The sequence below is a fragment of the Dasypus novemcinctus genome, chromosome 2 (genome assembly GCF_030445035.2).
Source record: "Dasypus novemcinctus isolate mDasNov1 chromosome 2, mDasNov1.1.hap2, whole genome shotgun sequence".
In the NCBI taxonomy this organism is placed as follows: domain Eukaryota; kingdom Metazoa; phylum Chordata; class Mammalia; order Cingulata; family Dasypodidae; genus Dasypus; species Dasypus novemcinctus.
Window position 1 is genome coordinate 200,900,666 of NC_080674.1, and position 22,187 is coordinate 200,922,852.

The 22,187-nt window shown below is 40.9% G+C and overlaps 1 long non-coding RNA gene across 3 annotated transcripts in view; it reads left to right on the forward strand.

The window, feature by feature from the left end:
• Positions 1-11,620: 11,620 nt before the first annotated feature.
• The window catches only part of LOC131275035 (uncharacterized), a 45,622-nt gene continuing 35,055 nt past the window's right edge, over positions 11,621-22,187 (forward strand). For all 3 annotated transcript variants that reach the window (XR_009182437.2, XR_011647287.1, XR_009182436.2), the window contains exons 1-2: positions 11,621-11,767; positions 12,111-12,197. This is a non-coding gene — a long non-coding RNA (uncharacterized lncRNA). The remainder of the gene's footprint in view (positions 11,768-12,110; positions 12,198-22,187) is intronic.

Below are 22,187 nucleotides of genomic sequence, written 5' to 3' on the forward strand. Positions count from 1 at the left end.
TGTTGTTGTTTTTTTTTTGTTTGTTTGTTTCCTCTTTAGGAGGTACTGGCAATTGAACCCAGGACCTTGTGCATTGTAAGCAGATGCCCAACAGTGAGCTACATCTGCTCCACAGTGAGAGTTCATTTTTTCATTTGTTTGCTTTTAGAAGGTGCCAGGGATCAAACCTGAGACCTTGTACATGGGAAGTACGTCCTCAACCACTTGAGCTACAACTGCTCCCCTCTAATTAGTTTTTTTATCTCACTATTGTGTCTTTCATTCCAATGCGTTCTTTACTTTTCTATTCAGGCTTCCAAATTCTTTTTTTGTGCTCACTTGGTGTCTTCTTAATATCTTTTATCTTTTTATCCATATCGTCTTTCAATTCATTAATTTGATTTTGGGAATTTGTGTGCATCTCCTTGGTTAGTTGTCTGAAATCCTGTGTCTCTTCTGGAGACTTTGGTATATTCCTTTTCTTGGGTCATTTCTTCTATTTTCTTAGAATGACTTGTAACTTTTGCTGATGTCTAGGCATCTGATTTGGATGGTGAGTTTACTCAGATGCTCACTTTCCTTTCATAGGGATTTAGTGGCAGAAGGCTCTTACTGGTGTTCTTGATTCTTGATTCAACTTGTTCTGGGTCTTTAGGATTGTCCCTGTTAGTTGTTCAGATCTGGGCCCTGAGCAGAGTAATGTGTTGCAGACCTGCTTCCCAGGGCCTTGGGGAGGGAGACTGTAAAGACCAGAAAATGCCTCTCTCTTTTTTTTTTCCTTATTTTTTATTTTATTTTATTTATTTTTTAATGTTATTCATTTTGTAAAAATATTACATTCAAAACATATGAGGTCCCATTCAACCCCACCACCCCCACCCCACCACTCCCCGCCCCCCAGCAACACTCATTCCCATCATGACACATCCATTGCATTTGGTAAGTACATCTCTGGGCATCTCTGCACCTCATGGTCAATGGTCCACAACATAGCCCATACTCTCCCACGTTCCATCCAGTGGGCCCTGGGAGGATTTACAATGTCTGGTAATTGTCCCTGAAGCACCACCCAGGACAACTCCAAGTCCCAAAAATGCCTCCACATCTCATCTCTTCCTCTCATTCCCCATACCCATCAGCCACCATGGCCACTTTTCCCACACCAATGCCACCTTTTCTCTGTGGACCTTGGATTGGTTGTGTCCATTGCACCTCTATGTCAAGAGGAGGCTCAGATTCCACATGGATACTGGATGCAATCCTCCTGCTTTCAGTTGTAGGCACTCTAGGGTCCATGGTGTGGTGGTTGACATTCTTCAACTCCATGTTAGCTGAGTGGGGTAAGTCCAATAAATCAGAGTGTAGGAGTTGAAGTCTGTTGAGGCTTAGGGCCTGGCTATCATATTGTCAGTCCAGAGATTCAAATCCCCTAGATATATCTTAAACCCCAGCACCAACTACACTTCCAGTAAAGTAACTTGCTTATTTATGTCTGTGTTCCCAAATGCTTTTCTTTGGTCCACCAGCAGATGGCACTCATTGTCAGGCCTTCAGTTTGATGTCTCCTCAGAGTGTGTTTGCATCCATCAGACCATATATATCACTGTGATAGAGGATCCTAAACTTTCTCAAATGCAGTTCCTCAGGCTGTGCTGGTAGTCCTCTCCCTCATCCCAGGTAGGCAGTAATTCCATTCCCTTCTCTGTCCTCAACAACGAGTCCTGGTCAGTAGAGGAAGAGAGTGAGATTGTCAGATCTCCTCAGTCCTGGATCTCTTTAGTCCCCTGCTGGCTCCCTGGCAAACAAGAGCGGGGCCCCAGGAGGTTAAGCTTTGGTCCAGGTATGTAATATTTTAGTGGTCAGTGGAAACTTGAAGAAGCCAAAATATATGACTTATATCAGGGATTCTGAACCTTTCAATTATTGATTTCATTACAGTCTCCCGAGAGAAAGGGTTAATCTTTATTGTGCATGAAAATCTTGTAGGGAACATATTTAAAATACTATTTTCTGTAACTTATACCTGGATATCTTTATCCGTGGTTTGGGGTGGAGGACCAAAATCTGCATTTAATTAAAATACATTAGTTTTCTTGATTAGGCACATGAACATAATAAAAAGTATCTGTCTAGAATAATCTCATGATGACTTCTGTCCCTTCAGCCTAGTTTACTCTGCCACTCTTTCAAATTATTATTATTATGAATTTCTTAACTCTATCCAGAAAGTTTTTCCTAAGGAAACAACAATTCATTTTAAACAAGCCCTTTATCCTACTATTATATGTAATGGATGTTTTGAATTGTACCACATTGATTGCCTTCGTTTTCCTATATGGATATATTGTCATTTCTTTTTCCTCTGTTTTCCATGGGGTCAAAATTTAACATCCTAAATATATAAAATTCTATTTCATTTGATACCAACTTAACTTTCATGACATGTACATATACTTTACCTATACCTCTAAAGACAGGGAGATTTTGTAACAATGAAAGGATCAACCTAAGGGAAAGATATGACACCAGTAAATATATGCTCATTTAACACCTAAGATTCCATTTAATACCTAGAGTAAAAAAAATTGACACCTATCTGAGGGATACCCCTGTCAAGGAGGAGGGGGAAAGCTTGATGTCTATTGATCTCCCAAATTCAGGTCCTTGCACTATGCTCCAAAATTCAGAGCACTCATCCTGATTGTTTTAATCATATATTTACAGAGTTTGGCTCACCAAGAACATGTTCTCCCCCTGAAAGTACAACATATACTAGTTGATTTCCAATGATTGTCTTGGAATGTATGAGCAAATGAATGCCTGAATGAATGGATGGCTCACCAGGCAGAGGTGAAGATGTAAGAGAGTAGAGCATATTGTTGAAACTTTAGGTTTTCCCAGATGCCTTCAGTAACATACCCCAAACTGAATGCCTTGAGATGTTAATAGCTATTCAGTGAAAAACAGGAGTTCAGTACTCAAACTTTATCTTCTCTGTTCCTTATTTGAATATGCCCAATGCCCATTTTAGTGTCTATTTTTTAAATATACTTTTAAATTTTTTAAAAAAGATACTTAGACTACATAAATGTTACAAAAAATATAGAGGGGATTCCCATATGCCCCAATCTCAACTCTTCCCATATTTTCCCACATTAGCAACATCCTCCATATATTTGTTACAATTGGTATATTTGTTACAATTCGTAGATGTTTGTTACAATTGATGAACATATTTTGGAGCATTGCCACTAAGAGTGTATTATAGTTTACATTGTAGTTTAACTCCCTGCCCATCACTGTGTTTAAGTCCATTTCCCCATGTTCACAAACTTATTAGACCAGAATTTTATTAATATCTGAAAGAAGTGCTCCTTGGAACACTGTTTAGAATATGCTGACCTTTAGTGTAAGATAATTCTGTTGGGTGGTTTGCAGATGAGTCGTAGAGGTGGGTGGTGGCCAGTTTGGAGGTTTCCATTCTAAAATGCTGGATGAACTTGAATTTTATTATGCAAACTATATAAATAATTGGATGGTCTTAGATAAGAAATATTTTGCATTTTTACACATGTGCTAGCCACAATGTAGAAGATAAAGTTGAGGGAGGCTGGACCAGAAGTGGAGAAATTATTTGGAAGCTTGTGACAATAATCCAGGCTATCAGTGATGAAATACTGGACTAAGTCTACAATGAGAAATGGGGAGGCAGGGTGGAATTGAGAAGATATATTTAGGAAGTAGTATTGACACATCTTCAGAGTAATTGTATTTCAGAATGATAGAGTGGGAGATATATAGGAAATTTTCCAGTTTCTGGCAATAGAGAATTGGGCAGGGGTGGTGACATTCATACTGAAAAAGAAAAGGGTGTAGAACTGTGGGGTAACAGCCTTAGTTTGAGGGTTCTATGAAAAACAAGTGAGAAGTTCACATCTGGGACTCAGGAGAGAGATCTGGGCTAGATATGAAAAGTTAAGAGCCCTTGGCATCGTGCTTGAAACAATAGGTTTGGATGTGGTCACTGAAATAGACTATGGTGAATGAGAAGGAAAGTGAGAAGACTGAACCTTGTGGAACATCAACATGTAAATGGTTAACAGAGGAAGAGGACACTGAGATGTATGAAAGAAAATTAGCAGGGAGCCCCAAGAGGGAAATATGGTGAAGCCAAGATAGCAGAAGGGCAAGAACATAATCAAATCTGTTAACACTACAGAAAATCAGGAAGGAAAGTTCAAGAATGATAAAGAAAGTGGCCTTTCATGTGAGAATTTGAATGTAATTGGAATACCCATAGGAGAGTTGTTCCACTGGAGTGGTTGGCTGGGTTCAGCAAGTTGAAAAACACAGAGGGCTGAAATAGAAATGAATAGGTCTGGAGAGGGACTGCATGGGACTGTTTCTAAGGGGCTTATCTCTGAAAGGACAGCCAGAGGAGGCTGTGTTGGGGTCTTTAAGGAAGCTGTCCTGACACTGTCCAGATGTCACCAGGGAAGACTGTTATTGGGCATCATGGGGGAGACCAGCAAGGCTCTATACAACAAGGCTCTCGAGCTTTGCTCTCTGTATAAACAGAAAGTGCTAATTGTCCTGTGCATTAATCAGTCCTTTGGCTGATGTCAGGCAAAGGAGACCAGCCCCTGTGCTCTGGCCTCTCTGTGCCCCCCCCCCCACCTGGGCCTACAGCAAGCCCAGAGGATCAAGCAGTGCCCTGACCTCATCCCTGCCCTGCACTGAGCATGTCAGGGCACAATGGTGGGAGTCACACAAATAGAGGACTCCTGTACCCACAGCCTGGCAGGCTCATTCTAAGTTTTTTCTGCCCTTGGAAAATGTATTAGCCAGCCAAAGGGGTGCTGATGCAAAATACCAGAAATTGGTTGGTTTTTATAGGGTATTTATTTTGGGTAGAAGCTTACAGATACCAGGACATAAAGCATAAGTTACTTCCTTCACCAAAGTCTAATTGGAGCAAGATGGCTGCTGATGTCTGTGAGGGTTCAGGCTTCCTGGGTTCCTACATTCCTGGGGCTTTTCTCTGGGCTCAAGGTTCCTTTCTTCCTGGTGCTGGCTTCTCTTTCCTCTGCATGCTGACTTCCTGGGACTTCAGCTTAAGTCTTCAGCATTAAACTCCAACATTAGAAATTCTCAACTCTGTTCTTTGCCACACCTTTTATCTGTGAGTCCTCAACCACCAAAGTGTGGGGACTCAATGCCCTAATCATAACTCAATCAGGGTAGTGGACTTGGCCCAATGGATAGGGCTTCCACCTACCACATGGGAGGTCCACGGTTCAAACACCAGGCCTCTGTGACCCATGTGGAGCTGGCCCACATACAGTGCTGATGTGTGCAAGGAGTGCTGTGCCACACAGGGGTGTCCCCCACATAGGGGAGCCCCATGCACAAGGAGTGCACCCCATAAGGAGAGCTGTCCAGCATTTTAACCCCATGGAAAACACAGGAAAAGGAAATGACAATATATCCATATAGGAAAAGAAAGGCAATCAATATGGTACAATTCGAAACATCCAATACATATAATAGTAGGAAAAAAGGGTTGTGTTTAAAATGAATTGTTACTTTAGGAAAAACTTTCTGGATAGAGTTAAGAAATTCATAATAATAATTTGAAAGAGTGGCAGAGCAAACTAGGCTGATGGGACAGAAGTGATCATGAGATTATTCTAGATAGATATTTTTCATTATGTTCATGTATCTAATCAAGAAAACTAATATATTTTAAATAAAATGCAGATTTCTGGTTCTCCACACCAAATCACAGATAAAAATATCTGAGTATAAGGTATAGAAAATAGTATTTTAAATATGTTTCCTACAAGATTTTCATGTACAATAAAGATTGAACCTTTCTGTTGGGAGACTGTAATGAATTTAATAATTGAAAGGTTCAGAATCCCTGACATAAGTCATATATATTGGCTTCTTCATTTTCCACTGACCACTAAAATATTATATTCCTGGACCACAGTTTAACCTCCTGCCACAATGTCTTTAAATTATAGTTTTGTTTTTTATTTACCAAGAAAGGGTTCTTATTTGCTAAAAAAAATTATCTTTTTTATTATTATTCTTTTTTATTCATTGTCTCTAGTAACAGTTATATGTTATTTAATTATCCTTGTAAAAGCTATCACTTTCAGCATTCTTGCATCAGGAAAACTTTTTCTTAAGAATGGTATGTTTCCTTCTCTGTGAAAAACAAATATGTAATTGCTTTTTAGCCTGAGAAACTATTTAACAAAAATGATAAAAGCATGGCTGCCCTGATGGAAGGGGCTGAGGGTCAGAACTGTGTACTCTCAGTTTCCTCCATGACTCTTGCATTAATTTCCTCACTGCTGTAACGGATTCCGTATAATGGGTTGGCTTACCAACAGGGATTTACAGACTCAAGGTTTCAGAGGCTAGAAGGCTTGCTTCCTCCCAGAGTCAGTACTTAGAACTCACCAGCCATGTTGGTGCTCCTTGGCTTTTCTGTCATGTGCTGATGCATATGGCTGCATCTTCTCCTTTCTCTTCTGGGTTCTGTTGACTTCCAGCTTCAGGCTGCTCCCAGAGCTTCCTTTCCACATCCATTTGGTTTGCTTATAAGGACTTCAGTGACACTGGATTTAAGGCCCATATATTCAAAGGTCCTATTTACAAAAGTGTTCCCACCCACAGACCAGGGGTTGGAACCTGAACATACCTTTTGTGGGGGACATTATACAATCCCCAACACCAATGATTCCCTCTGACAACTCACCTTTCCAGTGGGACCCAGAAAGCAACCAAAAAAATCATTAAGTGAAAAATCACTTTGGAAATCAGTATTTCAAATGTCCACAATTCTTGCTTTGCTCTGAACACTAATTCAGTCAAATTTGATGCAATTTGTATTAACTCTCTTTGTGAGAATGTTTACTTTTGCCTTCTTTATAGCTTTAACTTCTTTGGGGCTTTAGTTTCAAGAGAATTTCATAATTATTTCTATAAATATGTATTTGTGCATATACTAAAAAACCATTATGGAAAGATGGGGTACAAATAGTCTGAATACATATTCATTATTATTATCTTTATTGAAATCTTGTTAACTCAAATGGCTTCCATTACTTTACAATGATTCTTCTGGGAATATGGCAGATTAGCAAGACAGAGGATTCTCTTCTCTTCCAGAAAAATAGCTAGAGGACAGGCAGAAATGGCCTGGAAAGAAACTTCTAGGGGTCAGGACCCCAGGAGAAGGCTGGACACCACCAAGCAGAGAGAGGGGGATGGAAAAGAGCCATGGTGGCAAAACTGTGAGTACATGCTGCAGCTGCCAGTATCCACCCCCACCATACAGACACTTTGAATTCTCAGGCCTCAGGGCCACTGGCTACAAAGGGGGACCCACCACTCAGAAGTGAGGAGAGAGCAACACAGCCTAAGGCTGGCTGCTTTTGGCCGACTGTGCCCTTGAGCTCCAGCAGGCTGGGTGGGGCCCTGCTATTGTTTGGAAGCCAGCAGGGGACTAATTGCCCTCTCTATTGACCAGGACTGAATGTTTGAATTAGGGGGCTCTTAGCCTCCAGGCAGGATCCTCTATCACAGTGATCTGGTCTGGTGGATGCAAACACACTCTGACCAGGCTTTGAATTGAGAAGGCTGACAAAGAGTGCCATCTGCTGGACCAAGGAAAAGCATATAAGGAACACAAATAAACAAGAGAGGCATTTTCTGGTCTTTACAATCTCCCTCCCCAAGGGCCTAGGAAGCAGGTCTGCAACACATTACTCTGCTCAGGGCCCAGATCTGAGCAACTAACAGGGACAATCCTAAGACCCAGAACAAGTTGAACCAAGAATCAAGGGCACCAGTAACGCACAGTCTCCTGCCACTAAATCCCTATGAAAGGAAAGTGAGCATCTGAGTAAACTCACCATTCAAATCAGATGCCTAGACATCAGGAAAAAGTTACAAGTCATTCTGAGAAAAGAAAAGAAATGACCCAAAAAAAGGAATCTATCAAAGTTCCCAGAAGAGACACAGGATTTCAGACAACTAACCAAGGAGATGCACACAAACTTCCAAAATCAAATTAATGAATTGAAAGATGATATGGATAAAAAGATAAAAGATATCAAGAAGACAAGTGAGCACAAAGAAGAATTTGGAAGCCTGAATAGAAAAGTAACAGAACTCATGGTAATGAAAGACACCATAGTGGGATAAAAAACAAATTAGAGGGGAGCAGTTGTAGCTCATGTGGTTGAGGATCTACTTTTCATGTACAAGGTCCCAGGTTTGATCCCTGGCACCTTCTAAAAACAACAAATGAAAAAATGAACTCTCACTGCAGAGCAGATGTAGCTCAGTGGTTGGGCATCTGCTTACAATGCACAAGGTCCTGGGTTCAATTGTCAGTACCTCCTAAAGAGGAAACAAACAAAACAACAACAAAAAACATTAGAGGCATACAACAGCAAGTTTGAAATGACAGAAGAAACAATAAGTGATGCAGAAGACAGAACAGCAGAAATGGAAGAGAGAAAAGAACAGAAAGAGAAAAGAATGTAAAAAATTGAGCAAGGGCTCAGGGAGTTGAGTGATAATAGAAAACACAACCACATGCATGTCATGTCAGTTCCAGAAGGGGAAGAGAAAGGAAAGGGGCAGAAAGAGTATCTGGGGTAATAAGAGCTGAAAATTTCCCAACCCTTATGAAAGTAATGACCTTGCATGTCCAGGAAGCACAGTGTACCCCAATCAGAATAAATGTGAATAGACCTACTCCAATAGGTCTATTCAGATTCATAGTAGGTCTAACAGGACTACTCCAATTGCCAAATGTCAAAGATAAAGAGAAAATTCTGACAGCAGCAATGGAGAAGCAAACTATCACATACAATGGATGCCCAGAAAGATTTTTTGTGGATTTCTCATCAGAACTTGGAGAAGAGAAGACAATGGCATGATGTAATTAGGATACTAAAAGAGAAAAACTGCCAGCTGAGAAATCTTTATCCACCCAAATTGGCCTTCAAATATGAAGGTGCATTTAAAATACAAAGAAAACAGAAATTAAGAGAATTCATGAAAATGATTCCATTTTGTAGGAAATATTAAAGGAGGCCTTACCATCTGACAGGAAAAGACAGGATACAGAGGTTTGGAAGAGATTATAGGAGAAAGAATAGCAGAAAGGATAATCAAGAGAGTGAAAATACAGACAGAAATAAGACATGACATATGAAAACCAAAGAATAAAATGATAGAAGTAAATAACGCATTTACCGTAATAACATTGAATGTGAATGGATTAAACTCCCCAATCAAAAGATATAGGCTGGGAAGCAGACCACATGGAGGGTCCAGGGTTCAATCCCCAGGGCCTCCTGTCCTGTGCGGTAAGCTGGCCTATGTGCAGTGTTGCTGCACTCAAGGAGTGCCCTGCCATGCAGGGGTGCCCCTGCATAGCAGTGCCTTATGTGTAAGGAGTGTGCCCCACAAGGAGAGCTGCCCCATCTGAAAAAAAGTGCAGCTCGCCCAGGAGTGGTACTTCACATGGAGAGCTGAACAGCAAGATGATGGAACAAAAAAAAAAAAGAGACAGTTTCCCAGTGCTGCCAGATAATGCAAGCAGACACAGAAGAACACACAGCAAATGGACACAGAGAGCAGACAATGGAGGGGGAAGGGGATAGGAATAAATAAAATAAATCTTAAAAAAAAAAGATACAGGCTGACAGAATGGATGGGAAAACATGAGCCATCCATGTGCTGCCTACAAGAGACTCACCTTAGATCCAGGATAAAAACTGCCTGAAAATGAAATCTTTGAAAAAGATACTCCATGCTAACAGTAACCAAAAAAATCATGTCCTCTACACAAGTAAAAGAAAAAACTTGCAAACTTTGATGAGTGATTCTGCAGTTCTTTGGGATTTGAGGGTTCTATGACAATGGAAATGAGGCCACTGCCTCTTGTGGTTTAGAAAAGCCTGAGAGAAAAGAGAGAAGAGGCAGGAGGAGGAAGGGGAGGAGGGGGAGGAGGAACTGGAGGGAGGAGGGGAGAAATGGGACATAAAGAATGCCAGGGAAGGTTCATGTGGTGAGAGAGTACCCTGCAAAGGCACTAATAGAAGAGGGGAAGCTTAAGTGAGCTAGGAGAAAAACCCTCTGACCAGGTTCTGTACTAGAGCAGAAAAGAAAAATGCTTTCATTGGTTCTAGTAATGAAGTCTAGCAAGAGACTTGCTCAATTGCAAAATTCCTTTTTCCTCCTAATTCATCTTGAGTATGTCTGTGTTGATAATACTTGTTTAACTTAATACCCTAGCTTTTAGCCATTTTTAGAACTAGAGAAACCTATTCCTTGTACAGGAACCAATCAGGATTTTTGTGGCTCCTTTGCAATGTAGGCACACCTTGTCCTTTTGGATGGCATGGAACTCTACCATCAGCAGGTGACAACTCAGAACTGTGCAGGTGAGAGATATAGTAGAAAGAAAGTGTTTCTTTCAAGCACGATAAGAGCATTATAATTATGAGAGTTTCTTTTTCCTCCACTTCACATTATCTGTATATTTTTTGTTAGGTGAAAGCGACATAACATAAAATTAACAATTTTAACAGTACATTCTGTGGCATTTAGTATATTCACTATGTTGTGCATCAAATTTATCTAATTTCAGAACATTTTTATCCATTCTGAAGGAAATCTCATAGACCCAGAAGGAGTTACTCCACCTTCCCCACTCCCCTCAACCCCTGCCAGCCATTAATCCTCGTTCTGTCTCTCTTTATTTGCATAGTATAGTGGGGGGTAGGGGGGTGGGAACCTCATATTTTTAATGTAACATTTGTGCTCAAGGTAGCTTAAAAAAAGGCAATTAAATAAAAAATTTTTTTTAAGTTTCCATTTATATGATAGTTTTTTGACATTACAGGAATAATCTATTTGGAGAGATCACACAAGTCCCAAAAGATGAATTACTGGTAGTTTGTCCCAAGTATTGCTCCAAAATATTCCAAGTGTTGATTCACTTATAACCATAGCATTTCATAGGTCTTAATTTCCCTTGAAGATTTTCCACTTTAAAATCCTGTGTATCTTGGGAAACTACAATAATTCTGTTCATTTTAACTATTTTTATAATCTTGGGTTCTAGAATCATGACCTGTTAGTTGAAAAGGGGCCAGTAACCATCTGTTTACAATGAGACTCCCCGCTCCCCCCCGACCTAGCGCACCTCCTGCTGCCCTTTATTGCGCTGCACCCTGAGCTTCAGTCTTCTGTGACAAAGAAGAATATTTATCTCACAAGGGGAGTTGGGGCTGACAGCTCCTCCCGGGAGGCGTCCCCATACCTGGCCAGGAGGATCTGCGTGGCTGCCAGGCGCTGGCCGGATGTCAGGGGTGGGGAGACCCTCCTTCCGGAGGACGCAGGTAGGGGCCCCGAAGTCTAGTGGGACCGGAGCGCGCAGGAGCCCTAAGTGCGCAGGCCCGCCTAGGGCCGCGGCAGGGGTGGGACTTCTGTCAAGGGCGTGGAGGGCGCTCAGTCCCGCCGCTGGCCGCGCAGCCGCTTTCCCCACCGCTCAGCCCCGCCCCTGAGGCCCCGCCCAGCACGCGGCGCAGCGGCTGCAGCTTTCAGACCCTCGGGGGTTCCAGTCCCGGCCGTGTCCTGGTTCTTGGGCCTGGCGGAGGCTCCGCGCCGGGCAGCGAGCACCGGCCCGGAACCCTCAGGCGGAGCGCACGGTCCCTTCTCAGATGCCGGCCTGCTCCTGGCCCGGAGCCCGGTACGTGTGCGGACCCCACCAGGGGGCGCGGGGCTGCGGGGGCCGCCGGCAGCGCGGAAAAGCGGGCGAGCGGCCGTCCCCGCGCTGCGCTGAGGACGCGCCCGGCTGCACGGCCGCCAAAGCTCCCGCTGTGCGGTTGGGGGCTGCCTTCGCGGGGGCCCGTGGGCGGCGGGGGACCCGGGCTTGCTTCAGTCTTTGGCATTTTTCCAGACACAGATAACTTGTTTATTCTGTGAAAGTTAGTTGAATGAAATTACCTCGTTAGAACTGCAGAGCTATTTACGATGTACCACCTTCTCTTATCCAAGCCCCAGTTGATAGGCATTTGTATTTTTTTCCCCAGTTTTGGCGGCCATGAACTTGCTGTGGGAATCATGGTACAGCAATTTGTCTTGGATAGATATCTCGGAGTGGAACTAGCAACAATGATGTAAGTTTATATTTTTAAGAAACTGACAAAATGTTTTCCAAAGTGGCAGCACCTTTTGGCATTCTCACTAGAAATGTATGAGGGCTCCAGGTTTTCCACATCTTCTTTAACATTGGTATTATCTGTCTTGATTTTAGCCCTTTTACTATGTCTATATGATAAGTCATAGCAGGTTTTAGTTTGTATTTCCCTAGTGATGAAAAGAATTGAATGCTTCTTCTCTGGTGAAAGTGTTATTTACATAGTTTCCCATTTTTAAGTGCTGTTTGTTGTTTTTTTTAACAAATCATTTTTATCAATACTTATCAACAAAGCATACAGTTCACTGCACAATCAGTGGTGTTTGGCAGCATCACATAGTTGTGCATTCATCACCTCCATCATTACTAGAGCATTTTCCTAATTTGAATAATAATTTAAAAAGTAAATCCATCGCTTCTTCATCTGTGCTTCCCCTACTGTTCACAGCTCCCCTTTTTGGCTATTCTTGCACAGATACTTTTATTTCCCCTCTATAAATTGATTTATATTTATGTTTTATGTAAATGGAATCATACAATATGTTATACAATATATTTAGTTCATAGCGATCCTCTGTTTATTGTATTTGTCCTTTTGTGGCTGGTTTGCTTCACTCAACATAATGTCCTCCAGGTTCATTGATGTTGTCAAATGTTTTAGGACTTCTTTTCTTTTTTTTTAAGATTTATTTTTTATTTATTATTCTTCCCTTCCCTACCCCACCCCCAGTTGTCTGCTCTCTGTGTCCATTTGCTGTGTGTTCTTCTTGTGTCCACTGGTACTCTTGTCAGCGACACCCAGAATCTGTGCCTCATTTTGTTGTGTCATCTCGTTCTGTCAGCTCTCCGTGTGTGTGGCACCACTCCTGGGCAGGCTGCACTTTATTTTGTGCTGGGTGGCTCTCCATACGGGGTGCACTCCTTGCATGTGGGGCTCCCCTATGCGGGGGACACCCCTGCGTGCCACAGCACTCCTTGGGAAAATCAGCACTATGTATGGGCCAGCTCATCACATGGATCAGGAGACCCTGGGTTTGAACCTTGGACCTCCTATGTGGTAGGCAGATGCCCTGTCTGGCCAAATCTGCTTGCCCATTTCTTCTTAAGTACTGCGTAATATTCCATTGTGGGAATATACCACTGTTTGTTTATCCATTTGTCAGTTGATGGGCACCTGGGTTCTTTCCAGCTTTTGACATTGTGACTAGCACTGCTATGAACATGAGTGTGCAGATGTGTATTTGTATCACTGCTTTCAATTCTGGGTGTAGACCCAATAGTGATAGTGCTGGGTCACTGGCAAATCTATATTCAACTTCTTTTTTTTTTAAAGACTTATTTATTTATTTATTTCTCTCCCCTCATCCCCGCCCTGCCCCAGTTGTCTGCTCTCTGTGTCTGTTTGCTGCATCTTCTTCTTTGTCCGCTTCTGTTGTTGTCAGCGGCACGGGAATCTGTGTTTCTTTTTGTTGCATCTTCTTGTGTCAGCTCTCCATGTGTGAAGCACCATTCTTAGGCAGGCTGTACTTTCTTTTGCACTGGGCAGCTCTTCTTCCGGGGCACACTCCTTGCATATGGGGCTCCCCTATGTGGGGGACACCCCTGCGTGGCAGGGCACTCCTTGTGCACATCAGCACTGCGCATGGGCCAGCTCCATACGGGTCGAAGAGGCCTGGGGTTTGAACCACAGACCTCCCATGTGGTAGACAGATGCCCTAACCACTGGGCCAAGTCCGCTGCCCTATATTCAACTTCTTTAGGAACTGCCCAACAGTCCTCCACAGTGGCTGTACCATTCTGCATTCCCACCAATTGTGAGTAAGAGTTCCTATCTCTCCACATCCTCTCCAACATTTGTAGTTCTCTGACTTTTTAATTGTGGCCATTCTGATAGGCGTGAAAAGATATCTCTTAGTTATGATTTGTATTTCCCTAATCATTACTCATATTGAACATTTTTTCACGTGTTTTCTCACCATTTGTATTTCTTCTTTGGACAAATGTGTATTCATGTCTTTTGCCCATTTTTTAATTGAGTCTTTTTTTATTTTTGAGTTGTAACATCTCTTTACATATCATGGATATTAATCCCTTATTGGACATGTGATTTCCAAGTATTTCCTTCTGCTGAGGCAGCTGCCTTCTCACCCTTTTGACAAAGTCCTGTGAGGTGTACATGTGTTTAATTTTGAGGAGGTCCCATTTATCCATTTTTTCTTTTGTTTTGTGTGCTTTGGATGTAAGGTCCAAGAAACCACCATGTAGCACAAGGTCTTTAAGATGTTTCCCTACATTTTCTTCAAGCAGTTTTATGGTCCTTTTATATCTAGATCTCTGATCCATTTTGAGTTGATTCTTGTATGGGATGTAAGATAGGGGTTCCATTCCATTCTTTTGGTTATAGATATCCAGGTCTCCCAGCACCATTTATTAAAGGGATTTTCCCCCCATTAACATGGACTTGGTAGGTGTCTGAAAAACTAGTTGACCATGGAGGTGGGAGTTTATTTCTGGACTCTAAATTCTATTATACTGATCAATGAGTCTCTCTTTATGCCAGTGCCATGCTGTTTTGGCCACTGTAGCATTGTAATATGTTTCAAGGTCTGGCATTGAAGTTCCTCCCATGTTGCTCTTCTTTTTTAGAATGTTTTTGGTTACTTGGGTGCATTTCCCTTCCAAATGAATTTGGTAATTGCCTTTTCTATTTCTGTCAAGTAGGCTGTTGGAATTTTTATTGGTATTACATTGAATCTATAAGTCAGTTTAGGTTGGATTGACATCTTCATGATATTTAGTCTTAGAGTACATGAACACGGAGTGTCATTCCATTTGTTTAGGCATTTTAAATTTCTCTTACCACTCTTTTGTAGTTTTCTGCATCTAGGTCCTGTACTTCTTTGACTAAGTTGATGCCTACATATTGAGTCTTTTTGTTGCTATTGTAAATGGAATTTTCCCCTGATTTCTCCTCAGATTATGCAGTACTACTGTACAAGAACACTGATTTCTGCATGTGGATCTTGTATTCTGCCACTTTGCTGAACTCATTTCTTATGTCAGGTAGCTTTGTTGTAGACATTTCAGAATTTTCTAAATATAGGATCATGTCATCTGCTGATAGTGCAAGTTTTATGTCCCCTTTTCCTATTTGGATGCCTTTAATTTTTTTTCTTCTCTAATTACTCTAACTAGAACTTGTAGTACAATGTTGAATAGCAATGGCAATAGTAGGCATCCTTGTCTTGTTCCTGATCTTAGATGGAAAGCTTTCCACCTTTCCCCACTGAGTACAATGTTGGCTGTGGGTTTTTCATATATGCCTTTTATCATATTGTGGCATTTTCCTTCTATTCATACCTTTTGAAGTGTTTTTTTACCAAGAAAGAATGCTGGATTCTGTCAAATGCCTTTTCTGTGTCTATTGTGATCACCATGTGTTTTTTCCCTTCAATTTATTTTAATGTGGTGTATTATGTTGATGGGTTTTTTTTATGTTGAGCTAACCTTGTAACCAGGAACAAATCCACCTTGGTCATGATGTGTAAGTCTTCAATAATGCTGCTGGATTCAATTTGTCAATATTTTGTTGAGAATTTTTGCATCTCTGTGTTCATTGAAGAGATTGGTCTGTACTTTTCTTTCCGTGTAGTGTCTTTATCTGGCTTTGGTGTTAGGGAGATGTTGGCTTCATAAAAAGAGTGGGGTAATTTTCCCTCCTCATCATCATGTTGGAAGAGTTTAAACAGGATTGTTGTTAATTCTTTTTGAAATGTTTGGTTGAATTTATCTCTGAAGTCATCTGGTCCTGAGCTTTTCCTTGTTGGGAGGTGTTTGATGATGGATTCAGTCTCTTTAAATGTGGTTGGTTTGTTAATTCTTGTATTTCTTGTAGTGTCAGTGTAGGTTGGTTGTGCCTTTCTAGGAATTTTCCCATTTCTAGGTTGTCATTGTTGGCATACAGTTTCTCACAATATCGTCTTTTGATACTTTTTATTTCTGTGGGGTCAGTCATTACTTCCCTCCTTTCATTTCTGATTGTATTTATTTGCCTATTTTTCTCCTTTGTTAATCTTGCTAGCGATTTGTCAATTTTACTGGTCTTCTCAAAGGACCAGCTTTTGGTTTTGATTTTATCTATTTTTTTTTCTTGTTGTTGTTGTTCTCAATTTCATTTATTTCTGCTCTAATCTTTATTATTTCTTTCCTTCTGTTTGCTTTGAGGATTGGTTTGCTGTTCTTTTTCCAATTTCTCTAGGTGTTCAGTTAAGTCTTTGAGTTTAGTGCTTTCTTCTTTTTTAATATAGGTGTTTAGGGCTATAAATTTCCCTCTCCAGACTTTGCTGTATCCCTTAAGTTTTGGTAATTTGTGTTCTCATTTTCATTTGTCTATATATTTACTAATTTCACTTGCGATTTCTTCTTTGATCTACTGATCATTTAACAGTGTGTTGTTCAGACTCCACACAGTTGCAAAGTTATCTTTTTCCTGTCTATTCTTGATTTCCAATTTTGTTCCATTATGATCTAAGAAGGTGCTTTGTATAATTTCAGTCTTTTCATATGTATTGAGACCTGCAGTGTGCCCTACATGTGGTGTATCCTGGTGAAGGGTCCATGGGCACGTGGGAAGAAGGTATAACCTGCTGTGTTTGGATTCAGCATTCTGTGTGTCTGTTAGGTCTAATTCATTTATTGTTCTTTAAGTTCTCTGTTTTCCTTGTTGATCTTCTGTCCAGTTGTTCTGTCTCATAATGTGAGTAGTGTATTAGAGTCTCCAGTGATTATTGTACAGATACCTGTTTCTCCCTTCAGTTTTGACAGAGTTTGTCTTATGTATTTTGGGAAACCCTGGTTAGGTGCATAAATATATCTTTCTGGTGGGTCGTCCTTTTAATTAATATATAATGGCCTTCTCTGACTCATAACTTTTTTTCACTTCAAGTCTGTTTTGTCCAATAATAGTATAGCTGTCCCTGCTCTTTTTTGGTTACTATTTGCATGAAGTATCTTTTTCCAACTTTTTACTTATAGCTGGTTTGTATCCGTGAGTCAAAGGTGGGTCTCTTGTGAGCAGCATATGGATGGCTTATGTGTTTATTATCCATCCTGTCAATCTATATCTTTTGTTTGGTGCATTTAATCCATTAACAATCAATGATAGGACTGTAAATGCATTGTTTACTTCCTACATTTTATTCTTTTGTTTTCATGTGTCATGTCATATTTTGGTCTGTCTTTTTTCTCTTGATTATCCTTTCTGCTCTTCTTTTTCCTCTACTCTCCTCCAGGCCTTTCTCTTCTTTTTCTTTCAGGCTCTATGGCTTCCTTATTATTTCCTGCAATTTGGATTCTTTTTTACAAACTCTCAGTTTCTGTTTGTGGATATTTTATACTCACCTTCATATTTGGAGGACAGTTTTGCTGGGTGCAGAATTCTTGGCTGGCAGTTTTTCTCTTTCAGTCTCCTAATTGCATCATACCACTGTCTTCTCACCTCCATGGTTTCTGATGAGAAATCCATACTATTACTGGGCATCCCTTGTATGTGATGATTTGCTTCCCTTACTGCTCTCAGAATTTTCTCTTTATCTTTGACATTTGACATTTGACATTCTGAATAATATATCTTTTGGAGTATGTCTATTTGGATTTATTCCAATTAGGATAAGGTGGGCTTCTTAGACATGCAGAGTCATTCCTTTTGTGAGCATTGGGAAATTTTAACTATTTCCTTAAATACTCTTTCTAACCCTTTTCCCTTCTCTTCTCTTTCTGGAACTCCCATGACATGTATGTTGTTGTGTTTTCTGTTGTCATTCATCTCCCTGAGGCTCTGCTCATTTTTTTTCCCCATTTTTTTCCTCCCTCTGTTCTTTTCTCTCTTCAATTTCAGCTGTTCTGTCTTTGGTGTCACTTCTACTTTCTTCTGTCCTTTCAAGTCTGCCTGAAATTGTTGTAGACCTTTAATGTGCTTTTGATGTCGCCTATTGTGTCTTTCATTCCCATGAGCTCTGTTGCTTTTCTGTTCCACATTTCAAATTCTGTTTTTTGCTTGCTCAACATCTTCTTGATGTCATTCATCCCTTTAGCTGTATTGTCTTTCAACTCATGAATTTAATTTTGGAAATTGGTACACATCTCATTAATTAGTTCTCTCCAATCCTGCATCTCTTCTGGGACTTTGATATATTCCTTTTCCTGGGCTATGCCTTCCATTTTCTTATTCTGGCTCATAAATTTTTGCTGATGTCTAGGCACCTGATTAGTGTGTAGTTTACTCAGATGCTCAATTTCTTTGTCTTTTATTGGGATTTAGTGGCAGGAGGCTGTGTGTTACTGTTGCTCTTTGATTCTTGATTCAACCTGAATCATTAGGGTTGTCCCTGTTAGTCGCTCAAAGGTGTGTTCTGCACCCAGTAATGGGTTGCAGACCTACTTCCTAGGGCCTTGGGAGGAAAGCTATAAAAGTCAGAAAATGCCTCATTTATTTTTTATTTTCTCATATGTACTTCCTAGTTCTGCCAACAGATGGCACTCTTTGACATTCCTCTCAGTTCAATGCATGTCAAAATTTTTTTTTGCTGTAACACAGCCTGGATCAATCTGAAAGGGTCCTACCTGGAGCCTAAGAGCCTTGTAATTTGAACTTTCTTATAAAAAAGTCTCTAGCCTTCTCTGGCAGCCCCCTTCCATTTTCTGGGTAAGAAATAATTCCACTCCCTTCTGCATCTTCAACAATCAGTCCCCCTTCATAGAGGAAATTGAGAGGGTCAGGTTTCTTTACTCCCTTGCAGCCTCCTAAGGCAAACAATGACAAGGCCTCCCTGGCCTGGAAGGGCCCATGGGACACAACAGACCAAATTTGTGGGTCAAAACCTGAGTCAGCCTTAGATCTTGTCCCTCTCTTCCCTGTTTTCTGGGAAGGTGCATCCTCAACAGTCAGTGCCAGCTATAAGAGAGGGAGATTGAGAATGTTGGATTTCTCCAGTCCTGTTTAGTGTCCTAAGGTAGACAACAGTGTGGTCCCACTCAGCCTAGAAGGGCTGGTAGGACACAGTAGACCAGAACTGTGGGTCAGAAGCTATCAGCCTTAAGCAGTGTCCCTCTCTCTACCCTTTCTGGGGATTGTAGATCCCTGGATACCCCTTTGTAGTCAGCTCAGAGGCCTTTGTGTCCTTTTAAAATTTATTTTTAAAAGATCCTTAGATTACATAAAATGTTACATTAAAAAATATGAGAGATTCCCATATGCCCTACTCCATACACCTCCCACTGTTCCCAACATTACCAACTTCTTGCACTAGTGTGCTACATTCATTACAATTGAACAGATTTTGAAGCATTGCAGCTAAGCATGGGTTATAGTTTACATTGTAGTTTACACTCTCTCACACTCAGTTCTGTAGGTTATGGCATAATATATAATGGCCTGTGTATTAATCAGGCAAAGGGGTACTGATGTATAATACCAGAAATTTTTTTTTTAACAAAGGGTATTCATTTGGGGTAGGAGCTTATAGATAGCAGACCATAAAGCATAAGTTACTTCCCTCACCAAAGTCTATTTTCACATATTGGAGCATGATGGCTGCTGACATCTGCAAGGGTTCAGGCTTCCTGTGTTTCTTCCCTTCCAGGATATTGCTTCTCTCTGGGTTCAGGGTTCCTTGCTTCCCAGGACTCCAGCTTCAGCATCAAACTCCAACATCAAAACTCCAACATTAAGAACCCTTAACTCTGTCCTTTGCCTTGCCTTTTATCTGTGTGTCCCTGCTCATCAAAGGGTGGGGACTCAATGCCCTTCTGTCACAAGTGATTAACATAATTACCTAATCAAGTAAACCTATGAATCCAACATAATTTAATATGCCCGCCCCAAAAAAGATCAGTTTACATACATAATCCAATATTTCTTTTTGGAATTCATCCATAATATCAAAACGCTACAGCCTGTATCTGTCATTGCAATGTCATTCAGGTCTATTCCAAGCCTGAAAATGCCCCTATATTATACCTCTTTTTCCCTCTCCCTGACTTCAGCACCACCAGTGGCCATTGTCTCCACATCGATGAATAGTTTTTCCATTGATAGAACCACAGTAAGTCTATAGTAGAACACCAGTAAGTCCACACTAATCTATATTTTATTTCCCAATCCTGAGGATTCTGGAATGGTGATGCCTACTCTACCTGAGAGGTGACTTTGAACTAATTTGGCTAATAGATGAGACTTTCTTGCTTGCAGTTGTTGACTTTCTCAGTCCCTTGGTATGGTGGTTGTCCATCCTCACCTCCTTGTTAGTTGTCCTGGGTGAGGCCAATGAACTGGAGAGTAGGTGTTACACCTCCACTGAGACTCAGGGCCCAACTGACACATGAACCATCCAGAAATTCAAGTCTTTTGGATGTATACCTACCAATTCCAGCATCAACTATAGGTTCAAATAAAAGAGATAGAAGAGGCATGTGTAGAGAAGTCACATTTGAGTCCAACTCTGTCACACTCGGGAGCACAAACTCCAAAGGAGGACCCAGTGGCCAGGCTTCAATCTCTGGAGCTATCTGCCCTGAACATATGAGCTGGGTATCTCTGGATCCCTCAAGTGTCCCACTATTTGTGGTAGCATCTGCTTTGGCAGTCTATGACATCCTGCAGAGACATTTTAAGTGTAAATCTCTGATGGCCTCTTGGCTTACTTTGAAGTCTCTTAGCCATATAAAGTCATGTATCTTTACCTTTCCCCTTCTTTAGTTTAGTGTCCAGTCTCATTCCTGGGAGTCATGTCCCACATTGGGGGAGAAAGTAATGCATTTATATGCTGAGTTTGGCTTAGGGAGAGGCCACATTTGAGTAACATGGAGGCTCTCAAGAAATAACTCTTAGGTATCCTACATCACTAGGCTAAGTTACAAATTTAAGAGCAAAAAGTACATAAGCATAGTCATCAATCTCAAGGGTATATCAATGGGCCATCCTTTTTCACTAGTCCTTGCTCCTTGGGGGATTGTTGTTGTAGCATTAGAGAATGTGGCAGAGCTCCCGAATATAGGACTTCAATATTCTTTCAGTTATTGTGTGAATCTCTACCCACTGTGGCAATGCCCCATGAACATTTGAACATATTTATATACCTTGTTTATATCCCCACATGAACTTCCTCCCATGTCTCCCCCATCACAGACACCCCACACCAATGGTCCTCCTCTAACCCTTTTGTAACCCTTTTGTGATCTAAAACGTCTTAAAAAATGAAGCCAAGAATATTTTCAAATTCGCTATAGGAAAATGAAATAATAACAAAAGGTTTAAACATCAGAAATAAGATACATAATAATTTAAGAAAAGCCAAAACTAAAATAGGATTAAAAAGGGGTATTTAAAAAATGAAAAATAGTTAAAAAATTAAGTTTTGCCTTTCATCACTGTAATATATGTTGTCCTATATGTACAGTTACATTTTCTTCCATTATTTCCCCAGTATTTTACCTTTTTCATTTTGTCTTCAAAGAAGTTTTAGGTCACAGTAAAGTCATACAGAATATAGGGGACTCCCATATACCCAACATTCCCCCCTTTTTCACCTTTCCTTTTTAAGAAACTTTTTTACATATGGATGGTACATTTTGTTGCAACTGATGTACAAATATTAAAACATAGCTGCAAACTATGGTCAGTGGTTTCTATTATGGTTTACATTTTAGACCATATACCTTTATGCATTTTTGATGAAATTTAACTTGACCTATATCCATCATTGCAAGATCATACAGAACACTTCCTTTGCCCCCTAAATACCTACTCTTCCATTGATCCCTTTCCTCCCTCTCCCTCCCCTTAGGACCCACTGTGCCCACAAGGCTTCACTCCTTGAAGGACAAGGTTTGTAATTCTTGCAACAATGCTGATGGCTTGACACAGTCGTCTGTCCTCCCCTATTGGGAACCACCCATACTCTCCAGAGACACC